Source organism: Geotrypetes seraphini, chromosome 15, assembly GCF_902459505.1.
Source record: "Geotrypetes seraphini chromosome 15, aGeoSer1.1, whole genome shotgun sequence".
In the NCBI taxonomy this organism is placed as follows: Eukaryota; Metazoa; Chordata; class Amphibia; order Gymnophiona; family Dermophiidae; genus Geotrypetes; species Geotrypetes seraphini.
Genome location: NC_047098.1, coordinates 1 through 13,695, shown reverse-complemented (window position 1 = coordinate 13,695; position 13,695 = coordinate 1). Strand labels below are relative to the sequence as shown.

The following is a 13,695-nucleotide window of genomic DNA, read 5'->3' as shown; positions in this document are numbered from 1 at the left end:
CCGCAGTATAAATGTTTACTGCAGTAAAACTTTTTACTGCAGTAAAACAATTTACTGCAGTAGAAAAGTTTACCGCAGTAAAAATGTTTACTGCAGTAAAAAGATTTACTGCAGTAAAAATGTTTACCGCAGTAAATGACTTTACTGCAGTAGAAAAGTTTACCGCAGTAAAAATGTTTACTGCAGTAAAACTTTTTACTGCAGTAAAACAATTTACTGCAGTAGAAAAGTTTACCGCAGTAAAAATGTTTACCGCAGTAAAAACATTTACTGCAGTAAACTTTTTTACTGCAGTAAAAAAGGTTACCGCAGTAAAAAATGTTTTGCAGTAAAAAACAATTTTTGCAGTAAAAAAAATTTACTGCAGTAGAAAAGTTTACCGCAGTAAAGAAAATTTACTGCAGTAAAACATTTCACCACAGAAAAAAGTTTACCGCAGTAAAAAAATTTGCTGCAGTAGAAAAGTTTACCACAGTAAAAAATTTTACCGCAGTAAAAAAATTTACCACAGTATTTCCATAGGGACTTCCTCCTCCTCCTCAGGCAATGGATGGTTCAGAGCCTCACCAGCTTCATGTCTCCATGAGTGTACATCTATCCCCTTTGCTTGTGAGCTGGGTTGGGCTTTGATGAAACTTTTGGTCTGTCACTTATGTTCTTATGTGAGTATAGGATAATGAAGCCATTGTGACATCATTGATGAGGTTGGCTCTTAGGCATTGGTGTAATGAGGCATTATGACATCACAATCTCAGCTGTGGAATGTTGCTACTCTTTGGGGTTCTGTCAGCTACTTGGGACCTGGGTTGGCCACTGTTGGAAACAGGATATTGAGCTTGATGGACCTTCAGTCTGTCCCAGTACAGCAACTCTTATGTTGTTATTCACAGTTAAGATCTGCTGAAAAAGATTTCACATTTATTGATTTTGGAACTGATATTTCCTAATATAATTGCTGTAGTTACACTTCATTGTAGTGTATATTTGGACTATCTTCCTAAAATGTCTCAATTTGGTCTAAACTGAGGTGTGGTGTAGTGAACGTTCAGGGGAATGTCTTCATAAAGGTGGTTATTAAGGAGGGGATTCATCAATGAGTGTGTTCTAAATACCAAGATGCCTGTTGATTAATCCTACCTTAATCCCAATAAATATTTCTAAAATCCTGTTTTCAGGAGGAATAGCCTAGCTCTGTTACATATAAGATACATAATATTGACTTGGGAGAGAGTAAATGTGATTTGCTGCAGGTATAAGCATGCAGTTTCCAAAATAAAAAGTGTAAGAGATGGGAAGTGAGGAAATGCCAGCTCTATCATGGTTTTAGCACTTGTGGTCAGCACTCCTGACTCCTGAAATGAAACAAAATTTGTGATCTTTGTTTCCTCAGATTTAATGTAGAAATTAAGCACATCAAGATAACAACGCTAGAAGGACTGTATCGCATCACAGAGAAGAAAGCCTTCAAGGGCTTAATCGTAAGTTTTGATGCCATCTTTTTCTGTTAAGAATTTTATCGATGGACTGTGCAGATAGAATTAACTTATTTGGTTGTTCTTAGGAGGTCCTAACGTTAAAGTTGTATAAATAATTTTAACATCCCCAATTTCAAACACGAGGTGTATAGTCAACAGAGTGGGCAGTGCATTAACATAAGCAGATCTCATAATGCAAAATTTTCAATCCCACTATGGAGGTTATTTTAGTAGAGATTTGTGTCATTTACATATGTAAATTGGTAAGCAAATATATATGTAGCAGTTTTAGAAAATATGCTGTTTATGAGGTAATTTAATAAAAGGATGTTCAAGTGAGTCCATAAATTTTTAATAATACATCAGTGTTCGCCCCAGAAATATTTTCCAGCCAGGTGGCATGATAAAGTAGCCAGGTGAGGGCGGGACAGGGAAATTTGCTGGTTAGAATAGGGTCATTAAATCCAGTAGCTTACCTACAGCCAGTGCTGATCATTTTTAACAACCCCCTCCTCTATATAAAAAAGTTATTTTTAGTAATAATCCATGAGTCACACAACAAGGGTGCACCTAGGAAAAGGCAGCATCTTAAACATTGCAGTGAGCACTAGAACACCAACACACGCAATGTAAAACTAAACAGGCCAGATCCTGCACAGTTAGTTGATCCTGTACAATCGATGCTAACAGAAAGCCATGTCCTTTTCATACACACAGAACACTGATACACCCTCGCCCAATATGAAATAATCACAAAGTAAAAATAGAAATATGTAGACCAAAGTTAAACTGAACCGCCAAGAAACCAGACTCTGCATACAATGCAACACCACAGAAATAGTGATACATGTCCTCTAATACTGTGCAATTTATAAAGACAGTAGATGTAAATTTGAAAAAACTGATACATAACAATCGCCACTTTACAAATTAACAAATAAAAATAACAAGAAATATGTGGTATATAAAAAACCTAATAAACTTGAAAAAAACAAAACAAAACACCATAGTTCTAGGGGAAGAAAATCATGTCACTGGAACCCAGCCACAAAGATATGCTTCTGTTTTCATTCTCCCATAAATGGAAAATACAGACACTGCCTTTGTCACAGTATAAACAAACTTTTAATATTTGAGTATATAAATAGGGTAATAAATAGTGATGATTTGACTTCTGACAGCATCAGCCTAAAATTAACTGGTAATAGCATGAAAAACACTACAAAGATGTCTAATTTCTCTGTTTTCCTTTTCCCAGTCTCCTGTGCCAGATTTAACCCAGTATTGGTGGTAAGTAAAATTTACATGACAAAGTTACAGAAATGTTAAGAAATAAACTAAAATGTTTATTGCTTTTCAGATTGTGATAAATTAAATTGGATGAACAAAATGTACTCGTTTTGCTTAATAACAATATGCAAATGTCGAGTGTCCACCAACCAAGTTAATCATTTAACAAATGGACCTCAAAATCCAAAGAATCCCACTCCCTGAATTCAAAAATTCTTTAACGGAGAGGTAAAGAACTATCACTGGTCCGCTCCGGAAAACACAGCCAGAGAGAAAAAACTCCCTCCAATAGGGAGAAAAGATCTCTGGCTTAAAAACCGGGTTCAAATCAAAGCTTGAAATTTAAAGGTTTAAAGGTTCTTGTTTTGCAGATACTTGTTCAGGAATGTTAGAAGAGGAAAAAGCATACAGAGCTCATGGGATTCTTTGCATGTTCATGTTTGTTTGCATACATGCTCACGTGTTTCTGTGCTTACACTGCTTGTGTGTCTATGATTAGGAGAGAGGAATAAAAGGGGGGAGGACAGATTGAAAAGTGCAATTCCTTAAGAGTCACCTGGTATCTGTGCCCCCCCCTCGCTGCTCCTCCCCCCCCCATACCTCTTCAAATCTTCATTTGCGCAAGCAGCTTCTCTGGCTTTTTCTCTGATGTCACTTCCTGGCCCCGCGACCTAGAAGTGATTTCAGAGGTAGCCAGGCGGGCATGAGCAAAAAGCTAGAGTAGTTGCTCGTGTTGACAAAGATTTTAAAGAGGTAGGGGGCAGGTAATGGAGAGCAAGAGCATGGCATAGGGGGAGGGCAGAGAGGTGCTGGCACTCCCACCAAGACAGCGCCTGGGGCAGTCTGACCCCTGACCCCTTACTACGCCACTGGCCTATAGAGCAGTTATAGTCCTTTTTCAAGTTAGGTTCTGTTTTTATTTTGCTTTGTATTTTATTTCTGCTTCTTTCTTGTGTAACGGAGAACATCCTGACCCTCTTTTGTCATCCACTTTGAACCACTATTGGTGGGAGTTGGCAGAATACAAGCGCTAGATAATATAACATACTCCCACATGAATACATTTGTATTTTCTGCGACAGAGGGGGGGTAACATTTTATCCTCTCATGTGCAAGCAGCAGCTTTTAGACATGTAAAATGGCTTAAACACGTAAAAAAGCATTTTAGAAGGTGGCTACAATTAACATGGAGAGGGCAGGCGCCAACCTCTTTCCTCTATCACACCTGCCAGCCTCTAATACCTCCACGCTCACCCCCCTGGAACACATCTCTTACCCACTACCCCAAAGCATCTGATTAGAGAATGACATGGGGACAAATTTTTCCCCGCAGGAACTCATTTCCCTGCCTCAATCCTGCAAGTGTTTGAGGATTGTGCAGTTAAGGCAGAGCTTACAAGAATGGGACAGGGACAGTGACAAAACTCACGGGGACAGGACGGGGAATTCTCAGCAGACCCTTTCCCTTCCTCTCTCCCCATTCAATATTCCTGGCCTTAATGGGAACTGGTACGTTGTCCACGCACTTCTGCTCATATGTCCTAGGTTCCAAAATGGCTTCATTGTCCCTAGTGGTAATCAACCAGGCCACTGAAAAAGGGACAAACTCCCCTCTGCAGACCCCTTCTAAATTCAGGAGCCAAATTATGTCAAGAATCCAGAAAATAGGTAATAACAGACAAAAATTGGTTTCTGCATTATTAAAATTCCCTTCCGAATCTGACAGTCACCAAAGCTGTACCTTCAAACCTTCATTTACCTGACAAAAGATTATCTCTAGCAATTCAACTGTTCTATCAAATCTATTGCTACTCAAGGTGAGGGACTCTCTAAAACTCTTCAATTTGTTCTTTTTAACTAACCTTTCACTTTCCTGTTTGGATGCAAAGTGACTTACAATGAAATGTTACTTCATAACGTACATTATCCCAGGACAAGCAGGCAGGTATTCTCACATATGGGTGACGTCATCGACGGAGCCCGGATGCGGACGCCTCGCAAGCAGACTTGCTTGAAGAAACTCGAAGTTTTGAGTCGCCCGCACCGCACATGCGCGAGTGCCTTCCCGCCCAGCACAGGGCGCGTCTCCTCGGTTCTCAGCGGAGCCGAGAAGTCCGTCTTTGACTCTCTGCGTTTAACTTCGTTCACTTTGTGCCTTCTCTCAACCGCGGTTTGTGTTTTTTTCTTCACGAATCGCTGTTTTATTTTATTTCTTTTATTTTAGTTAAAAAAAAATAATAATTTTTTTTTTCCTTCTTCTGTTCGTTTTCCGGGACAGGCTGCTCGGGCCGCAGCCCGACGGCTTCGACTTTGCGGCGGCTATTTTTCCATCTATGTCCTGGCCTGCTACGGGCTTCAAGAGGTGTAGCAAGTGTCAGCACGTGATCTCTCTTACGGACCCTCACGGATGCTGCCTCAAGTGCCTTGGGCCGAAACATCATCCTAGGTCGTGCCTGCCTTTCCAAACACTTCAGCCTCGTGCTTTTAAGCGTCGTTGCATTCTGGTGGAGAAGCTTTTCGAGATGGAGTCTCCTACTGATCCCTCGACTTCGAAGGCGTCTTCGGCCTCGACTTCCATCGAGGCTTCTTCTGCACCTAATGCTTCCACCTAGAGCCTCATCAGACCTTCGTCGTTTGCAGCGGCTCTTGATTCGACATCATTTGCTGTATCTTCCCCTGTTTCCTCAGGTCAGATAGCTCAGCAGTCGGTTCCGCCAGTGGTGATTAAAGTGTCCAAGACTCCTAAGTCGAAACACACTCACACTACCTTGAAGGAACCTCCAGCCAAAGCAGGTGGTCCGGTTTCAGACGCGGATCCATCCTTGCCAGTTTCTTTTCAGTTCCTTACTAACATGGGACCTAAACTGCTTCCTCTTATCCAGCCTGGGCATTCAGCAGACTCCCGCTTGCTTTGCCCCAGTCTGAACTTACACACTCTTTGCAGGGAGAAGAGTCTCTGCGAGTGACTGGTCTGCCTTGATGAGAATCCTCACACTCTAAACAAGGAGCAGAGTCTTTGAGAGTGCATCGAGGTTCCTCCACCAAGCCTTTGGAGCTTCGATCTACAGCCTCTAGTCCTATTCATAAGAACATAAGAAGTGCCATCTCCAGATCAGACCTTCGGTCCATCATGTCCGGCGATCCGCACACTCTGAGGCCCTCCCAGGTGTACACCTGGCATAATTTGTAGTCACCCATATCCTTCTATGCCTCTCATAAGGAGATGCGCATCTAGTTTGCTTTTAAATTCTAGGACGGTCGATTCCGCAATAACCTCGTCGGGGAGAGCATTCCAGGTGTCCACCACTCTCTGCGTGAAGCAGAACTTCCTGATATTCGTCCTGAACTTGTCCCCCTCAGCTTCATTCCGTGTCAAATTGGACAATGTAAATAGTTTTTTCTGCTCTATTTTGTCGATTCCTTTCAGTATTTGAAGGTCTCGACCATATCCCCTCACAGTCTCCTCTTTTCAAAGGAGAACAATCTCAGTCATAAGTCGATCCTCGTATTCCAGTTTTTCCATACCCATTACTAGCTTTGTTGCTCGCCTCTGCACCCTCTCCAGCAATTTTATATCCTTCTTTAGGTTGGGAGACCAATGTTGGACGCAGTATTCCAAGTGGGGTCTGACCATTGCTCTATAAAGCGGCATTATGACCCTCTCCGATCTACTCGTGATTCCCTTCTTTATCATGCCCAACATTCTATTTGCTTTCTTTGCTGCCGCCGCACATTGTGCTAACGGCTTCAGGGTCTTATCTATCCGTACACCCAGGTCATTTTCTTGTTCGCTCTTACCCAGAGTTGCACCTGACATTCTATACTCGTGTTCCTTATTCTTACTGCCTAAATGCATTACTTTGCATTTCTCCACGTTGAACTTCATCTGCCATTTCTCTGCCCATTTCTCTAACTGATACAAGTCACTCTGGAGTTCCTCGCTATCCTCCTGTGATCTGATTGCCCGGCATAGCTTTGTGTCGTCTGCAAACTTGATGATCAGTGCTTCAACCATCTTTCCAGGGACAGACGTTGGCTTCGGCTGCCTACGTCTCCGAGGTGAAATCTCCTCGATCCTCGAGATCTGGTTCCAGACACAGTTCTTACCGACATTCGAGGCCTTCATCGAGACATCCTTCCAGGCATCGTTCTTCTTCTTATGACAGACCATCTTCCTCAAAGCCTCTATCTACTCCAACCTTGACCAGACCACCGACTTCTCGTTCGAGGTCTCCGATGCTGGACCTCGAGGATGTTCTGGTCTCAATTGCCTCATCCAAGTCACCAGGTTCCTTTGATGTCTTTTTCCCTGACGAAGCTTCTTCTTCGACACAGGCTGCCTCGACGTCCTCGAGTCCTTCTCGAGGCAAAGCATTGGCAGATCAGCTATCTTTCTCGTCTTTCCTGCAACAGATGGCTGTAGAATTAACTCTGTTACTGCGGTAAACTCTTTTACTGCAGTAAAACTCTTTTATTGCAGTAAACCTTTTACTGCAATAAAAGTTTTTACTGCGGTAAACATTTATTAACTGCAGTAAATCTTTTTACTGCGGTAAACTTTTCTACTGCAATAAATCTTTTTACTGCAATAAAAATTTTTACTGCAGTAAAAACATTTACTGCAGTAGAAAAGTTTACCGCAGTAAAATTTTTTACTGCAGTAAAAATGTTTACTGCAGTAAAAATGTTTACCGCAGTAAAACAATTTCACCGCAGAAAAAAAGTTTTACCGCAGTAAAAACATTTACTGCAGTAGAAAAGTTTACCGCAGTAAAAAATGTTTACTGCAGTAAAAAGATTTACTGCAGTAAAAATGTTTACCGCAGTAAAAAACTTTACTGCAGTAGAACCGTTTACCGCAGTAAAAAATTTCACCGCAGAAAAAAGTTTTACCGCAGTAAAAACATTTACTGCAGTAAAAAAGTTTACTGCGGTAAACTTTTTTACTGCAGTAAAAAAGGTTACCGCAGTAAAAAATGTTTTGCAGTAAAAACAATTTTTGCAGTAAAAAAATTTACTGCAGTAGAAAAGTTTACCGCAGTAAAGAAAATTTACTGCAGTAAAACATTTCACCACAGAAAAAAGTTTACCGCAGTAAAAAAATTTGCTGCAGTAGAAAAGTTTACCACAGTAAAAAATTTTACCGCAGTAAAAAAATTTACCACAGTATTTCCATAGGGACTTCCTCCTCCTCCTCAGGCAATGGATGGTTCAGAGCCTCACCAGCTTCATGTCTCCATGAGTGTACATCTATCCCCTTTGCTCGGCCCAGGGAGGTCATCAGGGAAGAAAGGCTTTACCCTTCTCCCTATCCTGCTTGCCTGTCTGTACGCAACTGGGAGCTTTTCTACCTTAGGGACACGCCCTAACCTAGCTGAGTCAGCAGGATACTGTGGAGCTCTTGAGCTCCCCTGGTGGTGACCTGAATACTGCCTGCCTAGAGTTTCCCTAGGTCAGGGGTGCCCAATGCGTCGATTGCGATCAACAGGTCGCTGGCTCAGACGACCCCAGTCGATCGCAGAGTGGGTTCCCTTCTCTTTTTTCCCCTCCTGACTGGCCTGCTACTGAATTCTGCTGCTACCTCCGCTGCTCAACATTAAAAAAAAAAAAACCGGCTTGGAGAACTTATGCTCCGGGAGCTAACGTGTGCTTGTACCGGCTTCCCTTCGCTTCCCTCTGAAACCGGAAGTTATGTCCCGGGGGGGAGAGAAGGGAAGCCGGCACGCACATGTTAGAGCCCCGTTCACGGGCTAAAGCGGGAGACAGGTCAGTTAAGCTTGCGATTTGCTCTTCTTGCTGCCGGGTCCTGCCTACTTTCTGTTTCCTCAAAGGCAGGACCCGGCAGCATTTCTCCCAATAGGTCGATCTTGGGCTGATCAGCCTTCCCCTCACCGATGTCAATTCTGCCATCAGAGAGGAAGTTCTGGCCAGCGGAACATCCTCTCCGACGGCAGAATTGACATCGGGGAGAGGAATGCTGGTGGGCCCGAAGCAAGGAGAGCTTGGCCGGCGGCGGGCGGCATTGGGGGCCTGTTATCCGATGGCAACGGCAGTGGCAGTGGCTTGGGGAAGGGCAGGGAGGGAGAAAGAAAGAAGAGAAACAAAAAAAGAAAGGGGGCATGAAGAGAGAAAGAAAGAGAGGGCAGGGAGAGAAGAAGAAAACGTTGAGGGGGGGGGTGGAATGAGGTCAGGAGGAGAGGAAGCATAGAGGCTAAAAGAAGGGAAGAAAGATTGGATGCACAGTCAGAAGAAGAAAGTGCAACCAGAGACTCATGAAATCACCAGACAAGGTAGGGAAAAATGATTTTATTTTAAATTTAGTGATCAAAATGTGTCTGAATTTATATCTGCTCTCTATATTTTACAATATGGTCCCCTTTTACTAAACCGCAATAGAGGTTTTTAGTGCAGGGTGCCTATGAGCATCGAGAGCAGCGCTGGGCATTCAGCGCAGCTCCCTGCGCTAAAAACTGCTATCGTGGTTTAGTAAAAAGGGAGGGGGTGGGTATTTGTCTATTTTTGTATGGTTGTTACTGAGGTGACAATGCATAGAGTCATCTGCTTTGACCTCTTTGAAAAAAACCCCGGAATAGGAATGATAATTAACAATTGTATGCGTACAGTGTGCGTTGTTTTTTTTTTTTAAATTTTATTGTTGGTAGATCATTTTGACTTGGTCATTTTAAAAGTAGCTCGCAAGCCCAAAAAGTGTGGGCACCCCTGCCCTAGGTGTTTCAGGCTTCCCCTGGTGGTCAGCTGGGAAATCACGCTGAACAGGGACAGGACAGGTCTTGTGCATTCCTTTCCTGGGTTTCTTATTCACTTGCCGGTCTGCTTTCACTGGGATCCTGGCAGGCATGGCGCCTGGCTGGTCACACTATGTACATTGAGAGTCACTCTGTGACAAATGGGTTTTCTGTGTATACATTGCCGAATGCTCCTATGTGTTATATCTGACTGCTGTTTTCTTTTTACTGTCTTATGCTTCTTCCTTTTGTATTTGTTTCCTGTTGTGCCAGAAGCATAGGCACAACCCCTTGAGTTCTGTAAACCATGTCTTTCTGAGGTCTGTAATGGAAATCAGGTAGAAATGGCCCTCCTGTACAGAACCCAATTCCGTTGTCATATTGCTCCTTTACCCAATGTCTGTTCCTATGAGGGAGTCAATTATCGCAAGTGCCAGACCACTGATTGAGTCATATGTTACCAAACCACTAGTATTAAAGATGAAAAATGGGTAGAAGTCCGCATTAATGGGGCTAATGGTCCGCTTGTTAACCAAACTCCCATAGTGGATCCCAGGAAGCCAGTAACTGTGTATTTTGATACATGTGGGGTTGCTGATAGGGCTGCAGGTCTGGAGGACTCTTAAGTATTCTGTTTCTGGTGGGTCCCTCAGTTGGCAAAGATACTACTCCACATGTGATAAATACATGTGCCCTTTCATAATCCTTCCACTGTACGGGCAGAGAAAGTATGGTACCTTTGTCTGTCAATATGAAAATCAGATTAAGTGGGCTACTTACCCCCTAACCCACGAAAAAGGCCAGCCGCCCCCAGCTTCCGCTACTCTACGCTTGGGCCCTATATATGCGGTAAACTCTTTTACTGCAGTAAAAGTTTTTACTGCGGTAAACTTTTCTACTGCAGTAAATTTTTTTACTGTGGTAACTTTTCTACTGCAGTAAATTTTTTTACTGTGGTAAACTTTTTACTGCAGTTAACTCTGTTACTGCGGTAAACTCTTTTACTGCAGTAAACTCTTTTATTGCAGTAAACTTTTTTACTGCAATAAAAGTTTTTACTGCGGTAAACTCTTTTACTGCAATAAAAGTTTTTACTTCGGTAAACATTTTCTGCGGTGAAATTGTTTTACTGCGGTAAACTTTTCTACTGCAGTAAAGTTGTTTACTGCGGTAAACATTTTTACTGCGTAAATCTTTTTACTGCAGTAAACATTTTTACTGCGGTAAACTTTTCTACTGCAGTAAAAATTATTACTGCGGTAAAACATTTTTCTGCGGTGAAATTGTTTTACTGCGGTAAACTTTTCTACTGCAGTAAATCTTTTTACTGCAGTAAAAATTTTTACTGCAGTAAAAACATTTACTGCAGTAGAAAAGTTTACCGCAGTAAAAAAACTTTACTGCAGTAGAAAAGTTTACCGCAGTAAAAATGTTTACTGCAGTAAAAAGTTTTACCGCAGTAAAAATTTTTACTGCAGTAGAAAAGTTTACCGCAGTAAAAATGTTTACTGCAGTAAAACTTTTTACTGCAGTAAAACAATTTACTGCAGTAGAAAAGTTTACCGCAGGTAAAAATGTTTACTGCAGTAAAAAGATTTACTGCAGTAAAAATGTTTACCGCAGTAAATGACTTTACTGCAGTAGAAAAGTTTACCGCAGTAAAAATGTTTACTGCAGTAAAACTTTTTACTGCAGTAAAACAATTTACTGCAGTAGAAAAGTTTACCGCAGTAAAAATGTTTACCGCAGTAAAAACATTTACTGCAGTAAACTTTTTTACTGCAGTAAAAAAGGTTACCGCAAGTAAAAAATGTTTTGCAGTAAAAACAATTTTTGCAGTAAAAAAATTTACTGCAGTAGAAAAGTTTACCGCAGTAAAGAAAATTTACTGCAGTAAAACATTTCACCACAGAAAAAAGTTTACCGCAGTAAAAAAATTTGCTGCAGTAGAAAAGTTTACCACAGTAAAAAATTTTACCGCAGTAAAAAAATTTACCACAGTATTTCCATAGGGACTTCCTCCTCCTCCTCAGGCAATGGATGGTTCAGAGCCTCACCAGCTTCATGTCTCCATGAGTGTACATCTATCCCCTTTGCTTGTGAGCTGGGTTGGGCTTTGATGAAACTTTTGGTCTGTCACTTATGTTCTTATGTGAGTATAGGATAATGAAGCCATTGTGACATCATTGATGAGGTTGGCTCTTAGGCATTGGTGTAATGAGGCATTATGACATCACAATCTCAGCTGTGGAATGTTGCTACTCTTTGGGGTTCTGTCAGCTACTTGGGACCTGGGTTGGCCACTGTTGGAAACAGGATATTGAGCTTGATGGACCTTCAGTCTGTCCCAGTACAGCAACTCTTATGTTGTTATTCACAGTTAAGATCTGCTGAAAAAGATTTCACATTTATTGATTTTGGAACTGATATTTCCTAATATAATTGCTGTAGTTACACTTCATTGTAGTGTATATTTGGACTATCTTCCTAAATGTCTCAATTTGGTCTAAACTGAGGTGTGGTGTAGTGAACGTTCAGGGGAATGTCTTCATAAAGGTGGTTATTAAGGAGGGGATTCATCAATGAGTGTGTTCTAAATACCAAGATGCCTGTTGATTAATCCTACCTTAATCCAATAAATATTTCTAAAATCCTGTTTTCAGGAGGAATAGCCTAGCTCTGTTACATATAAGATACATAATATTGACTTGGGAGAGAGTAAATGTGATTTGCTGCAGGTATAAGCATGCAGTTTCCAAAATAAAAGTGTAAGAGATGGGAAGTGAGGAAATGCCAGCTCTATCATGGTTTTAGCACTTGTGGTCAGCACTCCTGACTCCTGAAATGAAACAAAATTTGTGATCTTTGTTTCCTCAGATTTAATGTAGAAATTAAGCACATCAAGATAACAACGCTAGAAGGACTGTATCGCATCACAGAGAAGAAAGCCTTCAAGGGCTTAATCGTAAGTTTTGATGCCATCTTTTTCTGTAAGAATTTTATCGATGGACTGTGCAGATAGAATTAACTTATTTGGTTGTTCTTAGGAGGTCCTAACGTTAAAGTTGTATAAATAATTTTAACATCCCCAATTTCAAACACGAGGTGTATAGTCAACAGAGTGGGCAGTGCATTAACATAAGCAGATCTCATAATGCAAAATTTTCAATCCCACTATGGAGGTTATTTTAGTAGAGATTTGTGTCATTTACATATGTAAATTGGTAAGCAAATATATATGTAGCAGTTTTAGAAAATATGCTGTTTATGAGGTAATTTAATAAAAGGATGTTCAAGTGAGTCCATAAATTTTTAATAATACATCAGTGTTCGCCCCAGAAATATTTTCCAGCCAGGTGGCATGATAAAGTAGCCAGGTGAGGGCGGGACAGGGAAATTTGCTGGTTAGAATAGGGTCATTAAATCCAGTAGCTTACCTACAGCCAGTGCTGATCATTTTTAACAACCCCCTCCTCTATATAAAAAAGTTATTTTTAGTAATAATCCATGAGTCACACAACAAGGGTGCACCTAGGAAAAGGCAGCATCTTAAACATTGCAGTGAGCACTAGAACACCAACACACGCAATGTAAAACTAAACAGGCCAGATCCTGCACAGTTAGTTGATCCTGTACAATCGATGCTAACAGAAAGCCATGTCCTTTTCATACACACAGAACACTGATACACCCTCGCCCAATATGAAATAATCACAAAGTAAAAATAGAAATATGTAGACCAAAGTTAAACTGAACCGCCAAGAAACCAGACTCTGCATACAATGCAACACCACAGAAATAGTGATACATGTCCTCTAATACTGTGCAATTTATAAAGACAGTAGATGTAAATTTGAAAAAAACTGATACATAACAATCGCCACTTTACAAATTAACAAATAAAAATAACAAGAAATATGTGGTATATAAAAAACCTAATAAACTTGAAAAAAACAAAACAAAACACCATAGTTCTAGGGGAAGAAAATCATGTCACTGGAACCCAGCCACAAAGATATGCTTCTGTTTTCATTCTCCCATAAATGGAAAATACAGACACTGCCTTTGTCACAGTATAAACAAACTTTTAATATTTGAGTATATAAATAGGGTAATAAATAGTGATGATTTGACTTCTGACAGCATCAGCCTAAAATTAACTGGTAATAGCATGAAAAACACTA

The 13,695-nt window shown here is 41.0% G+C and overlaps 1 long non-coding RNA gene across 1 annotated transcript in view; it reads left to right on the top strand.

The window, feature by feature from the left end:
* The window catches only part of LOC117348797, a 34,802-nt gene extending 22,367 nt beyond the window's left edge, over nucleotides 1–12,435 (top strand). The window contains exons 4-6 of the long non-coding RNA XR_004537050.1: nucleotides 1,391–1,478; nucleotides 2,734–2,765; nucleotides 12,389–12,435. This is a non-coding gene — a long non-coding RNA (uncharacterized LOC117348797). The remainder of the gene's footprint in view (nucleotides 1–1,390; nucleotides 1,479–2,733; nucleotides 2,766–12,388) is intronic.
* The last annotated feature ends 1,260 nt before the right edge of the window (nucleotides 12,436–13,695 follow it).